Source organism: Hordeum vulgare, chromosome 6H (assembly GCF_904849725.1).
Source record: "Hordeum vulgare subsp. vulgare chromosome 6H, MorexV3_pseudomolecules_assembly, whole genome shotgun sequence".
Taxonomy (NCBI): domain Eukaryota; kingdom Viridiplantae; phylum Streptophyta; class Magnoliopsida; order Poales; family Poaceae; genus Hordeum; species Hordeum vulgare.
In genome coordinates this window covers 156,775,589-156,801,482 of record NC_058523.1, presented here as the reverse complement: position 1 = coordinate 156,801,482, position 25,894 = coordinate 156,775,589, and positions in this window count along the sequence as shown.

The following is a 25,894-nucleotide window of genomic DNA, read 5'->3' as shown; positions in this document are numbered from 1 at the left end:
GAAACTAGGAGATGGTTGGGACCCTTTGGTCAAAATAAAATTGAATACTATCTCTTGCTTTGCTTTGTGAGATGTTGGAGCTAGTGCCTCCGTTATGCCCAAAAGAATGTATGATATGCTTGATTGGAAACCTTATGATCCATGTTCCTTTGGTGTTCGTCTTGTTGATTCTTCCATAAAGAAACCTGTAGGGAGAAGGATGATGTTCTTATTATTGTTAGTCATAATTATGTGCCCGTTGATTTTCTTATTATGGACATTGAATGTGATCCTTCATGTCCAACTATTTTGGGACGTCCTTTTCTCCGCACCGTTGGTGATATCACTGACATGAAAGAGGGAATTATTAAATTCCAATTTCCTCTTAAAAAGGGAATGGAACACTTCGCTAGAAGGAAGATGAAGTTACCTTATGAGTCTGTTACTCGGGCAAGTTATTCTTTTGGAGTTGATAACACTTGATCTTCTTGCATTATGCCTAGCTCAAAGGCATAAAAGAAAGCGCTTGTTGGGAGGCAACCCAATTTGTTTTTACTTTCTGTTTTAGTGGTCTTGATGCTTGTTACTACTGTAACAACACCATTGTATCTTTATTTTTAAGCTTTGTACCAAGTTATAGCCTCCGATTGCAAGAAAGTTCAAAAATTGTGACATGCTGTCCAGAAACAGATTCTGTCTCCTTGACGGAAAAATTCGCCAGAAATCACCAGATAATCTTTTTGATCTGAAATTTTTTACTGCATGGTCTATATAATTGTATTTCTGGGAACTGTTCTGAGGTTTTTGATTTGAGTTGCACAAGTGTACTGAATATATTATTTACTACCTCTTGTTCTGTTTTTCACAGATTCTGCCATGTTTTGTGTTTTCATTGTTTTGCAAATCCTAAGATTACTTTTTATTAGCAAAAACCTTTTGGCATTCATAATAAGCAGTAGATTTTCATGAAAATATTTATTTACATCAGGTAATAAATTATTTTATTAAGGGAATTAATCACTCTAATCAGCTTATGATGAGTTTCGTATGAAGGGAGTTTTCTAGTACGCGATGGGAGATATGATGAAAGAAGATACAGGAATGTCAAATGCTAAAGCTTGGGGATGCCCCCATGCACCCCAAGAAATATTCAAAGCATATTGAAGCGTCTAAGCTTGGGGATGGCCCCGTGCATCCCCTTCTCTATCAACAATCATCAGTTCGTCCATCTCCATGCTATATTTTTATCACTTCATATGATATGTGCTCTACTTGGAGCGTCTCGCTATTTGCTTTTTAGTTTGTTTTAGTATTTCTTTCTGTTCATAACAAGTCGGAACCTATCCTACCATGTTTGGGAGAGAGAAAAGCTCCATTCCACTCTAGAACACAACATAGGTTCTGATGCTTATCTTTTTTGTGTGTTCTTCATCTTTTCGTAGCTACTTTCATGCTTAGCTATTAGTTTTCATGCTTATATTTTTAAGAGCTATTATTTAGGTTGATTTTGGAACTCTCTTGATTTATCATGCTTATCTTGTTTAGAGAGTTGGCTTGTTGCACTGAGTTGTGTGTGTTGCATGAGTAGGTAATTGAGATCGCTATTTAAGTATAGTAGTAACCTCCAATAGTTTTGAGGTATTCATTTGAGTAATGTTTGGACTATTGGTGCCAAGAGCTTGAGCGTATTAGTGATAGGTGTCGTATTTTGGGAAATCCGTGTGTTTTTTAAAAACTAAAAATTAGTTGAGAACTCTAGCTACTAAATTGATCGCTAACCTCTGGAGGGGTTGGAATATATAGAGTACCCTCACGTTACCATGAGTCGAAGATGTGCGAGGATAACCAAACCCCCAAACATTTCTCTTGGGGGCACTTGTCTCTTTGTGAGCCTCCTAACTAGATAGAGAGTTACCGATAATAAGTATATGAGTTCTTCGGACTAATGTGAGTATTCGATTGTTGGCAGTTCCACCATCCATATTTTGCTAGCTTCTTCGGTACCGTGCATTGCCCTTTCTCACATTGAGAGTTGGTGCAAACTCCGCCTGTCCATCCAAACCCATGACATGATACGCTCCGTCATACATAAGCCTCATTATATCTTTCCCCAAAACAGCCACCATACCTACCTATTAAGGCATTTCCATAGCCTTTCTGAGATACATTGCCATGCAACATCCACAATATCATGACTTGATGTTCATGTCATACATGCGTTTGCTTGATCGAGGAGCCGCATGCTAGTTGGGCCTTGCCCTCATTACTCCTACATGACGCGCTAGTATCATTGCATATCCTGCTACACTGGCAGAGGCATACATTTGCATACATCATAATAGTTTTCACTTGTCTTTATGTTGATTACTTCTTATAAAGTGTGATGATTTTTATTTTTATTCATGTAAAACATAGAGTGTTTCCCTTAAGTGAGGAAAAGATCCCAGAGTGGACAAAACAAAAGATCCCAAAGAGGACAAATGAGAGAATAAAATAAAGAGGCAAAGAGGCCACAAAAAATAAAAAATAAAGAGAAAAAGAAAAATAAATAAAAAGAGAGAAGGGGGCAACACTACTATTCATTTTGAAAGATCCACACTCGGACTCCATTGTTATATTGGTACTACATAGAGATTATCATTCATGCATAACTATGTGTGGACCCTTACACTATAGAACTTGGTTTGCATATTCCAATGATGAGCCTCCTCAAATGAGCTCTAGGTCTTCAAGAGCAAACAAGTTGGATGCACCCCCACTACTTCCATTTGAGAGCTTACCTTAGCTCATATGTGCATCCGTTACATGGCGATCCCTACTCCTCACATCATATCTATCATTTCACTTTCTCTCGCCTATGGTTGTCCACACTGATGTTGGCCTTTCACAACTTTTTGTCTTCCTTCCCCATCATTATTGTATTTTCCGTCCTAAGTGCCAACATATCTTGCTTACGCTCATCCATTGCATGAGTGCTCAAAATCGAAAGCGAGAGGATCATTTTGATTTGTGCCTGATTAGTGGTCTGGGATGAGTCAAAATAAGATTCCGAAGGACACTTAGTGTGAAATTTTAGTAGATTGAGTTCTCAAAAAAATATATATTTTATGATCTCAACCCATCTCCCACTTCTTGCACTCTAACAACATTTGGAGACATTCGAGTCACGGACAACGAGAGCTCTTGCACCTTTATGTTCTTAGTTTGATAATCTCAATACCAGATATAGACTCTTTTTTGTTATTGTCTTGACTTGAAATGCATGTCTTACTTGCTTTACTTTTAAGTTCTTATATGTGTGTTAGCATCTCACCACAGAAATTATTGTGTTATCATTTATCTACTCGAGGAAGACCAGAAATTAAGCTTGGGGATGTTGATACGTCCCAAACGTATCTATAATTTCTACTTGTTCCATGATCTTTTGGGTGACATTGTTATATGTTTTGCTACACTTTTATATCATTTTACACATATTTGGACTAACCTACTAACTTAGTGCACCAGTGAGAGTTTCTGTCTGTTGATGTCTATTTTGCAGGGGCTCTTACCCAATTTTTTGAAGCCCGAAAAATTCCATAAAAAAATATATAAAAAATCAGCCAAACGGAAGCTTCCGGATCACCGAAGATGGGCCAGAGGGGGGCCAGGGGCCTCCCAGGCGGACTGCTAGCGCGGCCAGGCCCTAGGCCGCGCCAAGAGGTTGCCTGGGTGGGTCCCACATCCTTCAGTGCCCTCCTTTGGCCTATATTTAGAGTCCCGAGAGGAAACCCTCGCAGACTTTCTGGAATCGCGAATTTTCCATCGTTCCGCCGCTGCAGCGCTTCTGAGATCGGGAGCGTTAGGAGACCTGTTCCCAGAACCCTGCCGGAGGGAGGATTGACCTCCGGTAGCTTCTCCACCACCATGGACGCTTCCCGGACGTGCCGTGAGTAGTTCTCCTTAGACCATGAGTCCATGACCAGTAGCTATGTGATGTCTTCTCTCCAATCTTGTGCTTCAATGGTTAGTCCTTGTGAGCTGCCCTACATGATCAAGGCATCTATGTAATTCCCTTGCTATTGCTATGCTCGGTTTGTTGGGATCCGATGGATTATGAGATTATGTTCAGATTTTTATGAGTTATATATTTGATTATCCTTTTATATTGTGTTTGTTAGTGATACATGCATGTTCTCCTTTTCTATTTATTACTTTGGCCGAGTAATAGATTGTAACTCCAAGAGGGAGCGTTATGCATGATTGTGGGTTCATGCCCCTCGATGTCTAGCTTGAGTGCCAGAAACATGAGACTAGGGGATGTTCTTGTTGCTACCAGGGAGAAAACAACGGTGCCTATGACCACGGTTGCAAGGATTGTTTACCGTACACATAGTTCGTTAATGCAGTTGTACGTTGCTTTGAGTTTAAACTTTGGGTGGGGCTCACAACTTAATACCGGAGAGATGTTCTAGATATATCTATATAGATATCTTAAGGTGGATGATTAGTAAATAGATGCTGATGAATAAACGGTCTACTTGTCTTGGTGTATTGCCCATTACTATTGAATCTCTAACTATCAAGTAGCATAATTAGCATTGCGGTGCGATCATAATTCTGTCAATTGCCCAACTGTGATTTGTTTACCCAAGCATAGTTGTTTATCGTCTTCTCGGAGAGAGACATCATTAGTGAACATCATGTGACTCTGGTCCACATCACCATCATTGTTTACACCTCCATCATTTACCGCTTTCATTTACTTTTCCGTTGCAATCACTATTACCTTCCCGCTTGTGTTTTGATCCTTTGCAAACTACAACGCCGGAGAGATTGACAACTTCTCGATCCTCGTTGGGAGTAAAGTTATTTGTTGTTTGTGCAGCTTCACATCTTCTGCGCAGGGTGGAAGACACCTACTTGTTGAGGCTAGGAGTCCTCTTGGTTCGATAAACCTTACAGTCTCCGTGTAAGGGAAATCTGCTGCTGACTACATCTCCAGCTTCCACTTGGGGTAACCAATGAGGGGCGAGAAGTATATCCATCAACTTGTCATCAAGTGTCACGGGATGAAGTAGGTTCCCGAAGAATTAAAGGATGATGAAGTGTAGATGCAGAGGCGGCGCGGAGGCAGTGCAGGGGCGGCGCAGAGTCGTCATGGGTAGAACTTGCGGAGGTGCTGGATGTTCCAGTCGTTCTGGATGGGAATTCCATCTTGAGTGTCGAGACACACGAAGCCAGGCCTGGAGACGTGGACGACCTTGAATGGGCCTTCCCACATGGGCAAAAGCTTATGCAAGCCTTCCCTAGATTGGACCTGCCTCAGGACGAGGTCTTCGACTTCGAGGGTCCTGGAGCGGATGTTGCGGCAGTGGTAGCGCTGCAAGGCCTGCTGGTACCTCGCGGTTCGGAGAGAGGCCCGGCGGAGCACCTCCTCTCCAAGTCCGAGGTCCGTCCCATGTGCAGCCTCCTGACGCTCCTCATCAAACGCCAAGACCCGCGGGGAGCGGTGCTTGATTTCGTGGAGAAGAACCGCCTCTGCTCCGTAGACGAGGAAGAACGGGGTTGCGCCGGTGGGCTTGGTTGAAGTGGTGTGGATGGACCACAGTACCGACGGGAGTTCATCGACCCAACCTCGGCCGCAAGCTTCGTACTTCTTCTGGAAACTCCTCACTCTGAGACCCCGCAGGACCTCTGCGTTAGCGCGTTCCGCCTGGCCATTGCTTCGCGGATGGGCCACCGATGCGTAGCATATATGTGTACCAAGGTTAGCACAGTAAATCTTGAAGAGCTGATTGGTGAACTGCGAACCGCTGTCAGTGATGATGCGGTTGGGGACGCCGAAGCAGCTCACGAGGTCCTTGATGAACTTGATGGCAAACCCGGCCGGCATGGAGCACACGGGCTCCACCTCCGCCCACTTGGTGAATTTGTCCATGGCGACGTAGAGGTAGAGGAAACCCCCCACGGCCCGCGGGAAGGGCCCCAATATGTCCAGCCCCCAGACCACAAAAGGCGAGGTGAGCGGGATAGTCTGGAGGCCCTGCGCGGGGTTGGGGATCTGCTTGGCATGGAACTGGTAGGCCTCGCAAGACCTGACCAGCTCAGTGGCGTCGTCCAGAGCTGTGTGCCAGTAAAAACCTGACCTGAACGCCTTACCTGCGAGCATGCTTGAGGAGGAGTGATTTCTGCAGTCCCCTCTGTGAATGTCGAACAGTAGCGCGCGCCCCTGCTCCGTGGAAATGCACCGTAGCGCGACGTCGTTCGGGCGCCTGCGGTACAAGGTGTCGTCTCGCACGCAATAAGTTGAGGCTTGTCGTATTACGCGTTCCGCATCCTCTTCCTTCTCCGGGGACATGCCCCGGAGAAAATATGCTCCGAGTTCCTGCATCCAATCATCGTTTTGAACCTCCAGGGCTAGGAGTAGTCGAGCCCCGAGGCCTGGCCGAAGTCCAGAGCTCCCGAGGGCGGTGCTGGGGGGAGCTCCTTTCTGCGCGATGTCGGGTCTTTAGGTGACAGCGTCGTAGAAGGCTTGAAGAGTCTTTCCTCAAAAACGCCTGGCTCCTGAGCCTCGCGACGCGAAGCTCTTCTGGCGATGTCGTCCGCCTCCTTGTTTTCGTCTCGCGGGATGTGCTGCAGCTCCAGGCCCTGAAAACGTTTCTTGATCTTATGTACTTCCTGCGGGTATGCCTCCATATGCTCGTCCTTGGGTGTGTACTCCTTGTTGGACAAGTTGACGAGGAGGTGAGAGTCGCCCATCACGGTGAGGCGCTGGACCCCCAAGGCTGCCGCTGCCTTGAGGCCGGCGATGAGGCTTTCGTACTCCACGATGTTGTTTGAGACCTTCTCCCCCCTTTGGAAGCAGAGCTTCATGGCATAGCGAAGCTTATCTCCCATCGGGGAAGTGAGCAGGACACCAGCCCCCGCTCCCATTCGCGCGAAGGTTCTGTCGAATTGCATCGTCCATCCCTAGGGTGCCTCTGCTCCGAGGGCAAGGGATAGGTTCCCTTCCAGCCGCCGGTCTGTTGCGTCCGTCCATCCCACCATGAAGTCGGCCAGGGAAGCTCCCTTGATGACCCTGGTCATGCTGAATTCGATGTTGAACGCCTAAAGCTCGATGTTCCACTCTGCAACTCTCCCTGTTGTGTTTGGGTTGTGCATGATCTTCTCCAAGGGTTAAGCGGAGACAACCATGATCGGGTATCCTTGGAAGTAGTGATGTAGTTTGCGCGAGGTGACGAGGAGCGCCAAAAGGAGTTTCTGCTACATGGGTTAGCCCGAGCGCGCGTCCCGCAGTACCGTGTTGACGAAGTACACTGGGTGCTCGACGAGGATGCGTCGATGCGTCCGCCCGACGCGTCGTGTTCCTTGGTGGCTTCAGGAGGTCGGGGCGCTTCGTTGTATGGAGGAAACGCTGGGGCCTTGGGAGGACAAGACTCTTCATGGCATGATTCGCCAGTCTTTGCCTCAGGACCCTCCGCTGGCGGGGGAGTTGGAGCTTGTGAGTTGTGCGAGCCCTCAGGAGCATCGGGCGAGGGCCTGCCGAGGCTTCCCAAAGTAGCGCCCTTGCCGGCTTGCTCCTCCCTTACTACAACCAACACGGCGGTGGCGGAGTTTGGGGTGGCGGCGAGGTACAGTAGCCCGGGCTCCTGAGGGCAGGGCACCACCATGACCGGCGGGCTTCTGAGGTAACGCTTGAGCTCGTCGAAGGCAGCGTCAGCCTCCAGGGTCCACTCGAAGGGCCCCTTCCTTTTCATGATCTTGAAGAAGGGCAGTGCCCGCTCGCCAAGCTTGGAGATGAAACGACCCAGGGAGGTGATACACCCCTCCATCTTTTGCATTTCCTAGAAGGTTGTGGGTGCGCTCATCTTGTTTATGGCATTTACCTTTACTGGGTTAGCCTCGATCCCCCGATGCGACACCAGGAAACCGAGTAGCTTGCATGATAGGACTTCGAAGACGCACTTCTCGGGGTTGAGCTTCATGTTCACCTCCCGCAGGTTGGCGAAGGTCTCCTCCAGATCGTCCACTAGGGCCTTTGCTTGCCTTGACTTGACGACGTTGTCGTCAACGTAGGCCTCCGCGTTCCTCCTGAGCTGCAGCCCCAAGGCAATATGCATCAGTTACTGGAAGGTTGCCCCGGTGTTCCGCAGCCCGAAAGGCATACACTCATAGAAGTATACCCCGCACGAGGAGAGGAAGGTTGTCTTCTCGACGTCCTCCACTGCCATCTTCATCTGGTGGTAGCCCGAGAATGCATCCAAGAAGCATAGGAGGTCGCATTCCGCGGTGGTGTCCACGGTCTGGTCGATGCGTGGTAGTGGGAACGGGTCCTGAGGGCAAGCCTTGTTGAGGTTCGTGAAGTAGACTCACATGCGCTCCTTCCCACACTTCTTCAGGACAACCACCGGGTTGGCCATCCTTTCTGGGTAGCGCACGTCCCTTATGACCCCTGCTTCGTTGAGCTTGCGCACATCTTGAGAGATGAATGCCTGCTTCTCCAGTGCTTGCCTACTTGCCTTCTACTTCACTGAACTTACGTTCGGGCACACGATGAGGTGGTGCTCGATGACGTCCCTCGGAACCCCCACAAGGTCGGAGGCGCTCTAGGCGAACGTGCTCTTGTTCGCCCTGAGGAAATCCACCAATGCCTGCTCTTGGTCTTGGGGGAGATTCGCATCGATGGTCAAGGTGGGGGCCAGGCTCCCTTCGTCCACCAGCACTTGCTTCATCTCCGCCCGGTCATGGGAAAACAACTGCTTCTTCTTCACGGGCGCAATGTCGTGGACGTCTCCTAGGCCCCCAACGACACGCGCCTCGCCCCTAGAGTCGATACACGTCGCGGCCGCGGCCTTATGGGATAGCCCGAGCACCCGTGAGGCGTCCTTGATGTTCCTACAACAGTAAGCACGCCGCCGCTCCCTGGCATCTTGACAATGTTGTAGCCGAGTATAGCATTGTACGGAAGGTTGATGTTAGCGACGTTGAAGTCGATCTGCTCGCTGCGGAAGTTGGGGCGGGTGCCGAACGTGACAGGGCGACGGACCCGTCCTACGGGAATGACGGATCCCGCCACAATCCTAGAAAAGGGCTTCGAGGGCGCGAGCTGCTCTCGGGGTAACCGCAGCATGTCGAAGGCCTCCACTAAGATGACATTGAGGCTCGCGCCGCCATCGATGAGGGTCTTGGAGACAACCACACCGGAGATGGTCGGCGTGCACAGCATGGGAAGCACCCCGGCAGCCGTCGTGGCTTTGGGGTGGTCGTCGGGGCTGAAGGTGATGTCGACCTCTGGCCACACACGGCGTTCTGGGGGCTCGGGCCTTAGGAAAGCCGCCCCCCGTGATGCAGGAAACACTTGACGTGGTGGATGGAGGGTGGCGCCTGCGATCCGCCGAGAATGCAGGCGACCGCAGGGACGGCCCTGCTTGCTCCGATGCCACCCACCGTTGCGGACCAGCGGTCGTCGATGGTTGTACTTGCCATGGTGCTGCCGAGTCAAGATCTGGTTCGTGCTGTTGGCGTGGAGGCTCCTATACGCGGCCCCTACATAGTGCGCCGAATGTTTAATTTTGGGCTCCGCAAAAACTCCAAGATTCGAACACAGGGGCATACGCAGAGGCCACTCAACAGATTCGGTTTACCACCCTCGTTACTCATTGGGCAAGACTAAAGACTCACACGATGGTGAGGGAGACCATGGACACGGTAGTTTACCCAGGTTCGGGCCGTTGCGAAGCGTAATACCCTACTCTAGCTTTTCGTGGATTGCGTCTCGCGGAGGTGGTGGATGAACTAGTACGGTGCTCTCGAGCTTCCGTAGGCCAAGAGGCTAGGCGTGTTGCTCTGGGGTTTCAGTGACCCACTCCCCTTGCCAAGTATCCGAACCTCTCTATTTATAGTGGAGGCTCGGGTCCTCTTCCCTTATCGTTGGTGGGAAAGGATCCCACAATGGATAGTTTCGATGGGGGATAAGGGAAACTTGATGAGGTTATTGAATCTCCACTTCAACTAGTGTGTAGCCGGGTGCAGGAAGTTGTTCCTGTGGCGCCTACACCAATTGAAGTGCAAGGTAATGATAGTGATCATGAAGTTCGTATCAAGCTACTAGCAAACCTTGTAGGTCGACAAGGAAACATACTGCTCCAGAGTAGTACAGTAATCCTGTCTTGGAGGTCATGTTGCTAGTCAACAATGAACCTGCGAGCTATGGAGAAGCGATGGTGGGCCCGGATTCTGACAAATGGGTGGAGGCCGTGAAATCTGAGATAGGATCCATGTATGAAAACAAAGTGTTGACTTTGGAAGAACTACTTGATGGTCATAAGATTGTTAAGTACAGATGGATCTTTAAAAGAAAGACACACGATGATGGTCAAACGTCACCATTAAGAAAGCTCGACTTGTCGCAAAGATGTTTCCGGAAAGTTCAAAGAGTTGACTATGATGAGACTTTCTCACTCATAGCGATGCTAAAAGTCGGTTGGAATTATGTTAGCAGTTGCTGCATTATTTATGAAATCTTGCAGATAGGATGTCAAAAGATTGTTTCCTCGACGGTTTCCTTGAGGAAACCATGTATGTGATACAACCAGAAGGTTTTGTCGACCCTAAGGATGCTAACAAGTATGGAAGCTGCAGCGATCCTTCTATGCATTGGAGAAACCATATCGGAGTTGGAATAAGTACTTTGATGAGTGATCAACGCTTTTGGTTTTATACAAAGTTTATGAGAAATTTGTATTTCCAAGAAATTGAGTGGGAGCACTATAGAATTTCTGATGAGTATATGGGAGTGACATATTGTTGATCGGAAATGATGTAGAATTTCGGGAAAGCATATAGGGTTGTTTGAAAAGTGTTTTTAAAGGAAAACCTGGATTAAGCTACTTGAACATTGAGAATCAAGATCTATAGGGATAGATCGAGACGCTTGATAAAACTTTCAATTAAATGCATGCCTTTATAAGTTTTTGAAGGAGTTCAAAATAGATCGGAGAAGAAGTGGCTCTTGGTTGAGTTATAAGGTGTGAATATTGAGTAAGACTCAAAACCTGACCACGTCATAAGAAAGAGAAAGGATGAAGGTTGTCCCCTATGCCTTAGCCATAGGCTCTAAAGTATGCCATGTTGTGTACCACACGGGAAGAGTGCGTTGCCATGAGTCAGTCAAGGGGTACAAGAGTGATCCAGGAATGGATCAATGGACATCGGTCAAAGTTATCCTTAATAACTAGTGGACTAAGGATTTTTTTCTCGATTATGGAGGTAATAAAAGAGTTCGTCGTAAAGGGTTGCTTCGATGCAAGCTTTGACACTAATCCGGATGACTTTGAGTAGTAAACCGGATTCGCATAGTGGAGCAGTCAATTGGAATAGTTCCAAATGGCGCATGGTAGCAACAACTCTAGGATGACATACAATTTTTAAAGCACACATGGATCTGAAAGGTTCAGACTGTTGACTAAAAACCTCTCTCACAAGCAAGACATGATCGAACCCTAGAACTATATGGGTGTTAGATTCATTACAATCACACAATGATGTGAACTAGATTATTGACTCTAGTGCAAGTGGGAGACTGTTGGAAATATGCCATAGAGGCAATAATAAATTGGTTAGTATTATATTTCCTTGTTCATAATAATCATTTATTATCCATGCCCGAATTGTATTGATTGGAAACTCAAATACATGTGTGGATACATAGACAACACACTTTCCAAAGTGAGCCTCTAGTTGACTAGCTCGTTGATCCAATATGGTAAAGGTTTCCTGGCCATAGACAAGTGTTGTCACTTGATAATGTAATTACATCATTAGGAGAATGATGTGACGGAGAAGACCCAAACTATGAACGTAGCACATGATCGTGTCAGTTTATTGCTACTTTTTTTGGCATGTCAATGTATCTGTTCCTATGACCATGAGATCATGCAACTCCCGAACACCGGAGGAATACCTTGTGTGTATCAAACATCGCAACGTTACTGGGTGACTATAAAGGTGCTCTCATGGTATCTCCGAAGGTGTCTATTGGGTTGGCATGAATCAAGACTGGGATTTGTCACTCCGTATGATAGAGAGGTATCTCGGGGCCCACTCGGTAATACAACATCATAACAAGCCGTGCAAGAAATGTGACTAAGGAGTTAGTTATGAGATCTTGTATTACGGAACGAGTAAATAGACTTGCCGGTAACAAGATTGAACTAGGTATGGAGATATCGACAATCGAATCTCGACAAGTAGCATACCGAAGGACAAAGCGAACATCATACGGCATTAACTGAATACTTGACATAGAGGTTCGATCGATAAAGATCTTCGTAGAATATGTAGGAGCCGATATGTACATCCATGTCCCGCTATTGGTTATTGACTAGGAGTGTGCGAGGTCAGGTGTGCATAGTTCTCAAACCCGCAGGGTCTGCACACTAAAGGTTCAGTGCCGACTCGGTATAGTTGAGTTACAGGTGTTGGTGACCGAATGTTTTAGGAGTCCCGAATGATATCTTGGACGTCACGAGAAGCTCCGGAATGGTCCAGAGGTAAAGATCGATATATAGGAAGTCCTGTTTTGGTCACAAGGAAAGTTTCGGGCTCATCGGTAGTGTACCGGGGGACCATCGAGAGGGGTGTGACGACCCAAGGGCCTCAGGATATATGAGAGGAGGTGGAAAATCCCTTGGTGGGCTGGAAAAAGCCTCCCCTAAAGTCCCATGCGGCTAGGAGTGGAGGGATAAGGCAAGAAAGTTTAAAAGGAAAGGAGGAAGAGTCCTTCCAAGGGAGTCCACCTCCCTTGTGGGGGGAGGACTCTCCCTTAGCGTCGGCCAAACCTCTCCTCCTTGGAGGACGGGCCAAGGAAGCCTCCCCTCTCCCTCCTCCTATAGATACTAGAGGTATTGAGGGTTTTTGAGACACAAAAGTTGCCACATGCTCCCTCTACTTCTCTCTAGATCTGTTTCTCGTCTAGTCTAGTTCGGCGGTGCTTAGGTGAGGCCATGCTAGATTAGTTCACCACCACCACCACCACCCCGCTGTGCGGGAGAACTCATCTACCTCTCAGCCCCTCTTGCTAGATCAAGAAAGCGGGGATCGTCATCGAGCGGTATGTGTGCTGAACACGGAGGTGTCGTCCGTTCGGCACTAGATCGGGATGGATCGTGATGGGATCGCGGGACGGATCGTGATGAGATCACGACACGACCTACGATTTGGATCACGAAGATGTTCCACTACATCAACCGCGTCAGATTCACTCTCCCCTCTCGTAGATGATCATCACCATGGATAGGTATTGCGTGTGCGTACGAATTTTTTTGTTTCCCATGCATCGTTCCCCAACAGTATCACCATATTCAGGGAACATAGGCTCCGGATAGTTGTCATCATCCTATTCTTCTCCATTGTCTTCCATCATAACTCCTCTTTCTCCATGCTTGGTCCAAACATAATAGTGGGGCACGACACAATTCTCAAGCAGTTGGACGTGAAGGGTTTTTGGGGAAGAGTAATCCTTCGTATTCTCACAATTAACACATGGACATTACCTAAAACCATTATGCTTGGTTGCCTTGGCCATACCGAGAAAATTACGCAGGCCTGGAATATTCTTCGAAGTGCGTCGGTCACCGTACATCCAATGGCGGTTCATCTGTATTATGAAATTAAGTGTATCAAAAACCGTTGCAAAATATCATGAATAGAGAAATTACCAAATTAATACAAGTTCATCATCACATTAAAACCAAAGTACAGTAGTGATCAAATGTTATTACTGCAAAAATAAATACATAAAGTTCATATATAGTTCTCATAAAACAACATACAACTATGTAAAAAAATTAAATGCAACGACAAATGTGATCAAAATCGCAACTAAGGTAACAATTGACCCAACATCATAATGATACCAAGCCTCTTTATCAATGGAATATTTTCTAATATTCCTAATCTTCAACCGCATTGCATCCATCTTCAAGTGCATTGCATCCATCTTCAACCGCATTGCATCCATCTTCAACAGGATGGCATCCATCTTAATCTTGTGATGATCGACGACACCGGCAACATGCAACTCTAATTCCAAATTCTTCTCCTCAGTTATTTTCATTTTTTCTTCAAGTAATTGTTTTATTTTTGAACTACATTTAACCTCTCGAAAAGAGGGTCAGTTGGAATTTCTGGTTCACATACCTCCTAGATAAAAACATCCAGTCATGTTGGTCGGCATAATTGTCATAAAATCTAAATGAAACAAATAGTTATAGAATAAAATATACCACATCCGAATCATAGGCCGGACGAGGGCTGACCTGGGCGGATACGGAAACCATCGAACTATAAAATAACAAACAATAATAAGAGTAGGAAATTTATACAAGTACCTATCTAAATCATACAACTAAGATTTTTTTTTATTTTAACAAGAATATAAGAACATGAGGCTCACGACGGTGGTACCGGTAATGAGATCAGCACGGGCGATCGACGACCATGAGGACGGGGACACGACGACACCCTACACATGTGCAGACTCTAAGAAGTTAACTTGAGCTCGAATTGTGCATCTAAATCAAAAGAGCTCCCACATACACTCCTACACTAAAACCCACAAACCACTCTACTTCCAGAGCATTTGAAATGTGCTAAAATAGCAGTGAGAGATGAAAGGATGAAGTAGCTAACCTTTTAGAACACTTGTGTAGTTCGTGCACCGCCAAACCTAGACAAATCTAGAGGCAAATGGAGCTTGTAGGTCGAGCTTGGAGAGGAGAAAGCTTAAGTGTGGCTTGGGCATTTTATCGAACAACTCATGTGCATGCATAGAACGGTGAACCGAGCAGGGCATGCACACCTCCCACATATCCAAAAAACAGAGGAGGGGTGGGCAGGGGCAAGGGTATATATAGGAATATCTTTGGTCCCAGTTGGTGGCCATAACCGGGACAGAAGACTGACCTTTAGTCCCGGTTCCAGCCACCAACCGAGACTAAAGGTTTTGCACCACGAGCGAGGACCATTGGTCCCAGTTCGTTTTCGGAACTGGGACCAAAGTGGTCAAACGAACGGGGACCCTGGCCCGGCCGGTGCCCTCGCCTCACGAACCGGGACTGATGCACCCATTGGTCTCGGTTCGTAACAGAACCGGGATTAAACTCTTATCTCGCCTGGACCAAAGCCCTGTTTTCTACTACTGCTCTAGGATTTATCAGGAATTCTAAAATTGGGTTGGGCCATATATGGATCAACTTCGAGCAATTCCCACCAGATCTTAGAGGCACACAAAAATTTTCCTTTCGTTCCAAAACACTCTTTATATACCGGTACTGCAGTGGAGACTGTTAAGTTGAACTTCCACGTGGAAATTTTTGTTACACTAGTAAGCAACTTGAACAATGGACTATGCCTTGAACTTCAAGTTTTCTGCGAATCTAGCTTCACACAAATCCTTGACCGATACTAGGCTACCATGGGACATCCCCGCGGGTGGAGCTTATGCGTCATACTCGTAGGACTTTCATGAGCTTACTAGAGAGGACCCTACTCTCATTGGTTGCAACATTAACAATAAGACTCATATAGGGGTGTTCTTCAAAAGATGTTCTACATGATAACATCTCCGCTTCAATAAGCCACTTAGAACACATTAAGATATATATCATCCTGGCATGAATATTATGAAAGTATTGCATCTTCATCGAGTGGTATTATCAATGGTGAGGATACTTTCCTCTCACTTCACCAACAACTTGTCTTCCACATATAGTTCACGAGATCTCCGATCACATAGTATAGGTTACCACTGTGAACAACTCATATTGTGGGTCTCATACCCAACTCATATTATCCATCATAGTATGTGATAGACCCTTAGTAAAAGGATCTGCTAGTTTTTTTATATTTGTGGATATAATCCAATGCAATAACTCCAGAGTTTCTCATTTTCCTGACAAACTTTAACTTCCTCCGAACATGTCTTCATGACTTCATGTTATCCTTTGAACTACTCACTTTGCTGATCATAGCTTGATTCTAGCGGTTCATAAGAAAACCCGGTACAGGTTTCTCAACAACCGGTAATTCATTCAAGAGCCGATGAAGCCAATCTGCTTCGACCTTAGCTGTATCTAGTGTTGTGAGTTCTACTTCAATTGTTGGTCTCGTTAAGATGATTTGCTTGCAATACTTCCAAGAAACAGCGCCACCACCATGAGTGAATACATATCCACTCGTGGCCTTTATATAATCACCATCAGAGATCCAGTTTGAGTCACTATACCCTTCAAGTACCTTTGGGTACCGAGTATAGTGAATTCCCTAACTCATAGTGCCCTTCAAATAGCGCACAAATCTTTCTAGAGCTTTCCAATCATCATCTACTGGTTTTGAGACAAACCGGCTCAACTTGCTAACAGCAAAAGAGATGTTACATCTCGCAGCACTCGCTAAATACAAAAGCGAGCCAAATATCTCAAAGTAATTCAATTGATCTATAGCAATTCTTTAATTCTTTGAAAGCAACACGCTAGCATCATAAGGTGTTGGAGAGGGCGTGCAGTCACTATAACCAAAATGACTCAAGATCTTTTCCACATAGTGAGATTGAAGCAATCTAATCCCACCATCATCACTTCTCAGTAGCTTAATATTCAGAATAACATCACCTACTCCTAAATTCGTCATCTCGAAACAACGAGATAGGAAATACTTTACCTCCTTAATAACATCACCTACTCCTAAATCCATCATCCCCGAAGCAAAATGTGATCAACATACAAACAAAGAATAATTCCCTCTCCCACACCATGGCGATAGTACATGCATTTGTCAGCTTCCTTTACAACAAAGCCTGTAGCTGTTCGGGTTCTCTCAAACTACTCATGCCACTACTTAGGTGCTTGCTTAAGTCCGTACAAAGACTTCAACAATTTGCACAATTTTCCTTCCTGACCGTCCACTATAAACCCATCTAGTTCTTCCATATAAATTTCCTCGTCCAACTCTCCATTTAGGAAAGCAGTCTTAACATCCATTTGATGAACGAGAAGACCATGTGAGGCAGCTAGTGAAAGTAGTGCTTGAATAGTGGTCAGTCGAGCCACAGGTGAGTAAGTATCAAAGCAATCGTCATCTTCCTTTTGGGTATAGCCCTTGGCCACGAGCTGTGCCTTGTATTTCTCAATAGTACCATCAGTCTAAGATTATTCTTGAATACCCATTTGCATCCTATAGGTTGGCACCCATAAGGACGATTAATTATCTCCCAAGTTTTGTTTGCCACGATAGAATCCATTTCACTACGGACCGCTTCCTTCTAGTAGTCAGCATCTTCACATACATAAGCGTGTGAAATAGAACTAGGAGTGTCATCTATGAGATGTACAAGAAAATCATCACCAAAGGACTTTGCAGACCTCTGTCTCTTGCTCCTTTTAGGAGTCTCATTTTTGTTCTCCACGGGATCTTCAAGATGTTGCATTGCAAGAGTACGTTCAGAAATTGCAACTACATCTTGACTAGATGAATTAGGTATCTCCTGATTTGATGAGCTACCTGATGGGGTTGTACATTAGGGGTAGGCCTATGGACTTGCTTCCTTAAGACCACCTAGGACCCCATATGGACATCAGTGTCCTTAAAGTCACTTTTGAAGCCTAAACCCTAAACCCTAACGGTTCAGCAACCGTCACTCGACCAACTCATGGAATCTATCTTCCCGAAAGGTAGTCCATCACCGCCGACTGTAGACGTACCCATATGAATGGACAGTCAGAATTCGTCGCTCTTGAATCCGTGGAGGTTTGCCGAAAGTCCGCATGACCCAGCTCCGAGCTAAAACCCAAGTATCTCCAAGACACCGAAGACATCGAAGGAAGTCGTCATTCATTCAGTCTCTGAAACCTCAACCGATTCGGTGGCTATTGAAGGGGTTGTACATTAGGGGTAGGCCTACGGACCTGGTTCCTTAGGCCCACCTAGGACCCCTTACGTACATCAATGTCCTTAAAGTCACCGTTGAAGCCTTGACCTCATTTGATTTAGCAATCGTCACTCGGCCTGCTCAAGGTGAGTTGGACCACCTTGTGTCAGTTGGACACGTCCCGTCACACGAACCACAACAAGGTGAAGGCACCGAAGAGGCAGCGATGACTAAGGCCTTAATCCATCACATGAAGTGCAGTGAAGACTCACATTACTAGTACCACCAAGGGTTAAAGCTGTTGTTCATAGTAACTTCCATCTTTATTAGCATTAATTGCCTTGTAATGAATCTCGATCGGTCATGCCAGCTACTATATAAGCCACTCCCGGGCTCCAGCTCAAGGGTTCAACACCTTGTAATCTTTTGCACCCCGATAAGAAAACACGAGCCTGAGGGCTTGAGACGTAGGGTTGTTACCACTTCCGAGTGGGGCCAGAACTCATAAATCCGACTGCGTCCACTAAGCCTACTTAGAATTTGCCCCTTCGTTTGTACCCCTAGGTACTATTGTCGGGGTCATTCCCACGACAGTTGGCACCCACCATGGGGTTGCGCGTCTAGCAAATCCAGCGCAGTTGGAGATTTTTCACCTTTGTCTCAACATGATGACACTCGATGGAGAGATCCTCTTCAGTTCCCTCAGCTTCATCATCGATGAATCAGCATGGCTGCAGGATGTGCCAGTGGACACCAACGCCCTCCCTGCGCGAGGTACGTCGCATGTCAGTGCAGTAGCGCACAGAGTCCTGATCCGGCACCATCGGTGCCATATCACTCGGCATCCCCACATCCCGCTATTGTTCGGCGCAAGCACTCTGGGTGCTCGCAGATGCAGCGGTGGATCAAACACAACAAGGCCAACCAGGCCTCTTCCGGATAGGAGTACATGCTCAGCTCCAATGAGCCCACCATCAGCCTCTTCCCTTCATCGAGCGAGGAATCACTTGGCGATTCTAACTGCGATAGCAACAAGAGTGCAGCCGAGATCGTGATGGCCAATACCAACATGGGAGGCAACCCAGGTTATGCGACGAAGAACTCTCCCGCGCATGACAGCGGAGAGCGTCGCAACGGCAATGGCAGCCACCACATTCCGCAGCCTCTCACCGAGCAACAACGGGAGAAACTCGAGCGGAGCAGCGATCAAGTCCTCCACACCCACATCAGCGGGAACACCCCGGAGGAGATTGCGTTGGAAAACACGCGACTGGCCAATCTGGCCAAGGGAGAGCGCCTCGAGCGGCTCCAGCATTCACTCGACGCTCGAGGGACCAGCCGCAGTTGCACGCAGCTGTGTCCGAATGACCACCCGCGGCACATCGAGGTGATGCGGACTCCTCTGCTGAAACTGGCCGCCGCCAATCGGATCACTGTAGACAGTCGGGGAAGGCATTTGGCAAATTCAAGCTCTGTTGAAGACAACCTTGCAGTAGAATTTTGAAGTGTCACACTCGCGGCACCACATTCACAACAAGTCCATTCAAGCGGACACCATGCAGTCGACTCATAGCCTCGCACGTACACAGACGACGCCAAAGGTCTCCTCCTCCTCCGAGAGGCGTGTATGGAGACTGGAGGCAGGGTCATCGGGACCTAAGCAGGTCACCCCATCAGGGGAGTGGCTCACTCGGTCTCCATCCTCACGACCATAGGCCAAGCCCCAATCGGCGTCGGGGTAACGAGGGCATCGACTATCGGCCCCCCGAGTTCAACACTCGGTCTATCATCATCCAACAAGTGATTGATCGATCACGGGCTGGCTAGGGAGTGTTGGGCCTCGAGTTCTTCGGCCGACACATCTGAGAGGCCGAAGTCCCCTACAACTACCGGTTGGCCTTGGGGATCGGGAAATTCAACGGCGAGTCAAAGCTACACACCTAGCTGGAATACTACCGAATGGTCATCTAGATCGGCGGCGGTGATGACTACGTCGCTATGAAATATCTGCCGTCATGTTATAGGGGTCCTCGATGGCGTGGCTCAAACAGCTGCCCTCGAGCAGCATCCACAACTGGGCAATCTTGTCCGAGTGTTCGTTAAGACCTTCGAGGGCACGTACGAACACCCAGGCGGCCTAACGGAGCTGCAAAACACTGTGTCCAGAAGACCAATAAAACTCTCCGGGAGTACATCCAACGGTGGACCACTCTCCACAACACCGTTGAGAATGTCAACGAGCATGAGGCCATGTGTGCTTTCAAAGAGGGTACTCGGTATCTAGAGCTCATCCTCAAGTTCAGCCGATCAGGGGACCTGTCCCTCGGTAGGACCATGGAGATCGCCAATCGGTACGCGAGTGGCAAAGAAGAAGACCACCTCCGCAACGGCAAAGGCGAGCGAGCGAAGCACCTCAGTCGGGCAATGCTGGGAAGAAGCAAAATTCGAAAGGTGACCCATCAGGTAAAGCCGAACTAGTTGTTGTCCCAGGACAAGGCCAAAAGAAATCCAAGAAGAAGAAGGACTCGGTTGGCAAAAAGTAAGTCAAGTCGAAGAGCAACCTGTTGGACCAGTCGTGTCCGATTCATTCGCGCAAAGGCGAGGAGGGGGAGAGTATCCCAGCCAAGCACACAACTCGCGAATGTCGCCTGCTCCGGACGGAGATGGGCGAGAGCCCTCTGGGGACAAGGAGGATGAGGACGACCCTGCGGATGTCACCGGGTATCCTAACATTCTGACGACCATCATGATCTTCGCCGTCATTGAGAGCAAGAGCCGACTGAAAGTTATCAATTGGGAGGTGAACATGGCAGCCTCATCTATCACAAAGTACCTCGACTAGACGAAGACACCCGCCACATTTGATCAGTCGGACCACCCTGCTAACATAGCCACCCCCGGGAGCCAGGCGCTGGTGGTCGATCCCGCATTCAACGGGTTCCGACTTCAGAAAGTCCTCATGGACGGAGGTAGCGGCATCAACATCATTTACGTGGATACTCTCAAGTCCATGGACATCCATTGTCCCGATTGCGCAAGAGTAACATGCAATTCAACGGGGTCAACCCCGGGAAGAAAGCCGAGTCACTCGGTTATATCACTCTGAGCGTTGTATTCGGCAGCGATAAAATGTTTCGCAAGGAGAGGTTGACCTTCGAGTTGGACGACTTTCGCAGTGCCTATCACGCCATCTTGGGTAGGCCCGCATACACACGTTTCATGGCACGCCCATGTTACGTGTATCTTAAACTTAAGATGCCAGGTCCGAAGGGTGTGATCATAGTGACAGGCAATCGGAATGTTGTTGAGGAGTGCCTCCATCAAGGCTCTAGGATCACCAACGAGCAGGTCTTCGCAACCGAGCTTGATGGTTACAAGAAGGCCGTGGACGTCATAGATCGGCTCAAGTCGAAGCGGCCATCCACTAAATCCGCCTTTCACTCAGCCAGTGAGACGAAGTAGGTTCACATCCACCGTATCGATCCGAGTGCTGCTGCGACTATCATCACCACCTAACTCGGAGAGAAATGGGAAGCCTGGCTCATCCAGTTCCTCCGTGAGAACTGGAACATCTTCGCATGGAAGCCGTCTGACATGCGGGTATTCCCAGGGAGCTGTCTGAGCATCACCTCCGAGTGGACCCTAAGATCAAGCCTGTCAATGAACACATGCGCTGCTCCTTCGTAGAGAAGCGTTGGGCAATCGACAAGATGATCGCTCAGCTCCTAGTTGCCGAGTTCATCCGCGAGGTCCACCAATCCGAGTGGTTGGTGAATGTGGTCCTGGTGCCAAAGAAGAACAATACACTACGAATGTATATTCTTCAAGCACCTCAATCGGGCCTGCCCAAAGGAACACTTCCCTCTGCCTCGCATAGATCAAATTTTAGATTCCACTTTCGGATGTGAACGCCTGTCATTTCTGGATGCATACTCCGGGGACAACCAGATCCGAATGTATGGACCAGATGAAATAAAGACAACCTTCGTCGGCCCATTCGAGTGTTTTTGTTACATCACGAAGCCATTCGGTCTCAAAAGCGCTGGAGCTACATTCCAGCGTATGATGTCAAAGATGTCTACATAGATGACATCATGGTCAAGTCCAGGAAAGGTTCCGACCTCCTGGCCGACCTCGATGAAACCTTCACGAACCTTTGACGCTTCGGGATCAAGCTCAACCCGGCCAAATGCACCTTCGGGCTACCGGCTAGTAAGCTACTCGGTTTCCTTGTTTCCGAGCGAGGCATCGATGCTAATCCCGGCAAGATGGGAGCCGTCATACAGATGAGACAGCCGGAGCGCATCTACGATGTGCAAAGGATTATGGGCTGCCTCGCAGCCCTCGGTCGCTTCATCTTGATACTCGGTGAGAAGGCCCTGCCTCTATACTGATTTGGTGAAGAAATCCAACACGTTCGAATGGACTGATGAAGCGCATCTCACATTCGACCAACTCAAAGCTCTTCTTTCCACCCCAGCCTGTGTTGGTTGCTCCGAGCAGCCAGGAACCCTTGCTCCTGTACATCGCTGCCACTAGCCAAGTGGTTAGCACCGTACTCACCATGGAGCGGGAAGAAACGGGCAAAGCTTTTAGGGTACAAAGGCCAATCTACTACATTTCTGAAGTGTTGACCCTTTCAAAGAAGAGGTATCTGCACTATCACAAGCTGGTCTATGGGATCTACCTGACCGTGAAGAAGGTGGTCCACTTTTTCCAAAATCACTCGGTCACTGTCATCAGCGACGCTCCCCGAGCCAAAATTCTGCACAATCGGGATGCAACTGGCCAAGTGGCTAAATTTGCGATTGAGCTCTTACCACTGGAGATCAAGTTGGAAGCCAAGAAAGAAATCTAGTCTCAGGCCCTGGCAGACTTTCTTGCTGAATGGGTAGAGCAAGAGTAGTCTTCTCCAGTCATCCCCAAGCATTGGACTATGTTCTTCGATGGATCCAAGATCCGCCACGGCACGGGGGTTGGGGTGGTTCTCATTTCCCCCATGGGAGATCGATCGAGCTATGTGTTCCAAATTCACATCGATTCTTCCAACAATGTGGACGAGTATGAGGCTCTCCTGTATGGGCTCCACATGTACTTCTCACTTGGCATCCGCCGATTGATGGTTTATGGCGACTTGGATCTTGTTGGCAACCAAGTCTTGAAGTAATGGGACATCCGAAGCCCAACAATGGCAGCCCACTGTAAGGCGGTGAGGAAGCTGGAGAAAAATTTCGAAGTATGGAACTACACCATGTGCTCCGAGCCAAGAACCAAGCAGTTGACGACTTGGCAAAGATCGGGTCCACTCAGAAGATTGTTCCAAAGGGCGTGTTCCTCGAGCACCTACACGCTCCCGCAGTCAAGGAGGATCCTTTCACTTAGGAGCCCCCACAACCAATCGGTCCGTCTGATTCGACCGAGATCGACGTCCCGGCTATGGTCGACCTCTTCCATAAGATGACGGTCATCACTCCCGAATGGACGCAACCTTATCTAGCTTACTTGCTCCAACAAGATCTTCCTGAGGACGAAGAGGAAGCCCGCCATATCGTTCGGCGGTCTAAAGATTTCGAGGTACTTGAAGACAAACTGTACAAGAAGAGCGTTACAGGAGTCAGCCAGAAGTGCATCTCTCTGGAGGAAATACTACAAATCCTGCACGAGATCCAGTGGGAAGCTGTGAACATCATGCGTCCTCTCGGACCTTGGTGGCAAAGGCCTTCCGAGCGGGTTTTTATTTTCCCCGATCCAATGAGGCAGCAAGGTACTTGGTGGACTTGTGTAGGGGGTGCCAGTTCTACAAGAATCAGTGGTAGAAGCCTGCATCCATGCTGAAGACGATCCTGCTCACTTGGACATTCGCCTTTTCGGGCCTCTACATAGTCAGCCCTTTGCGCACCAGGTCGAGCGGATTTACCCACCTGCTAGTCACGGTGGACAAGTTCACCAAGTGGGTTGAAGGCAAACCCATCAAAAGTTTGGACGCGGCGACTGCCGTCAGCTTCGTTTGGCAGATCATCTTCAAATTCGAAGTTCCCCATGACATCCTCAGTGACAACGGATCCAACTTCGACTCAGATGAGTTTCGCGAGTTTTGCCACTCGCACGACACTTGGGTTAACTATGTCTCCGTGTCACACCCATAGTCGAATGGATAGGCGGAACGAGCGAATGGCATGATACTCCAAGGACTGAAGCCCTGACTAATGAGAGATCTCAAATATGTCGCTCGCGCTTGGGTCGAGGAGTCACCATCTGTCTTGTGGGGTATGAGAATGACCCTGAATAGTTCAACCAGGCGAACTCCTTTCTTCATTGTGTACAACTCAGAAGCCGTACTGCCAAGTGACTTACGTCACAACTCCCCCCAAGTGGAGGAGTACAATGAAGCCGTAGCTGAAGCAGTGCACCAAGAAAACCTAGATCTTCCAGAGGAAGAGAGGAACTAGCCCTCATTCGATCCACAGTGTACCAGCAAGACCTTCAACGCTACCATGACAGACAAGTCAAGCGAGCGCTTCAAGAGGGGGATCTAGTCCTGCGACTGGACCAACAGAAATGCCACAAGCTAGCTCCCGGGTGGCAAGGGCCATTCGCCATCTCCAAAGTTCTGCACAATGGAGCTTATCGATTGTACAACATCGATAACATCACAAAGGAACCTAGAACTTGGAACTGGGACCTGCTCCACAAGTTCTACACATAGAACTTTCCTTTCCTTCATTCCTGTAATGAATCTGAATGAATAGAATAATAAAGTACTTACTTTCTTCAACTATGTTCGAACACTTCACTCCGGTGAATAACACACCCACTTGGTGGAAAATCCTTAACTACAAACTTGTCGTTGCTTAAGGTAAAACCTGCTCCGATTAAGGACAACGTCCATGCTCGGGGGCTTAACTGCAGATCAATTTTCGCCTAAGTCAAAACAGTTCCGAATAAGGACAGGGTCGTCGTTCGGAAGCCATGATGGACAGGACCATCGACGAGTCCGCAAGGACTATCATCTCGGTAGCGAACCCATTTCGCCTAAGGAAGACCCTTCCCCGAGTGATCGTGGAAACCTCCACACTCAGGGCTTAGCTACGGACGAGCTTTCGCCTAAGATAAAGTGGTTCTGAATGAAGGCAAGACCTTCGTTCAGGCTCCAAGATGAACAAAACAAACATTTCTTGGTAGCAGACCCGTTTCACCTAAGGTAGACCCTTCCCCGAGTGATCGTGCAAACCTCCACAGTCGGGGGCTTAGCTGCGAACAAGCTTTCGCCTAAGTTAAAGTGGTCCCGAATGGAAGCAAGACTTTCATTCGGACGCCAAGATGAATAGTACAATCATTCCTTAGCAACTAACCCATTTCTCCTAAGGTAGACCTTTCCCTGAGTGATTGTGGAGACCTCGACACTAGGGGGCTTAGCTGCAAACCATGTTTCGCCTAAGTTAAAGTGGTCCCGAATGAAGGCAGGACCTTCGTTTTGGCGCCAAGATGAACAAAATGAACATTTCTTGGCACCGAACCCATTTTGCTTAAGGTAGACCATTCACCAAGTGATCGTGGAAACCTCCACACTCGGGGGCTTAGCTGCGAACCAGCTTTCGCCTAAGTTAAAGTGGTCCCGAATGGAAGCAAGACTTTCATACGGAGGCCAACACTCCATGAATTAGCTTCTTTGCCGTCTGCCATCACAGACGGCAAAGAGTCAATCCCGGACGGCAAAGAGAATATCACACACGGCAAAGAATCTCACGGCCGGCAAAATTTCTGCATCAGCCTACGACGGCATTGTAGCTTCTTTGCCGTCTGTCTCCCCAAAGCGGATGGCAAAGAGCTTTGCCGTCAGCTTTTCATAGGAGCAGTCGGCAAAGTGGTCGAGACGGCAGCCGACAGGCATTGCCTCCCTTAGGGGCTAACGGAGGCTTTGCCGTCTGCCTCCCCCCTCTTCTGTGTCATCTGCCTCCCCTCTTCTTTGCCGTTAGCCTCCACCTCCTCCACCCCCTCCTCTATGCC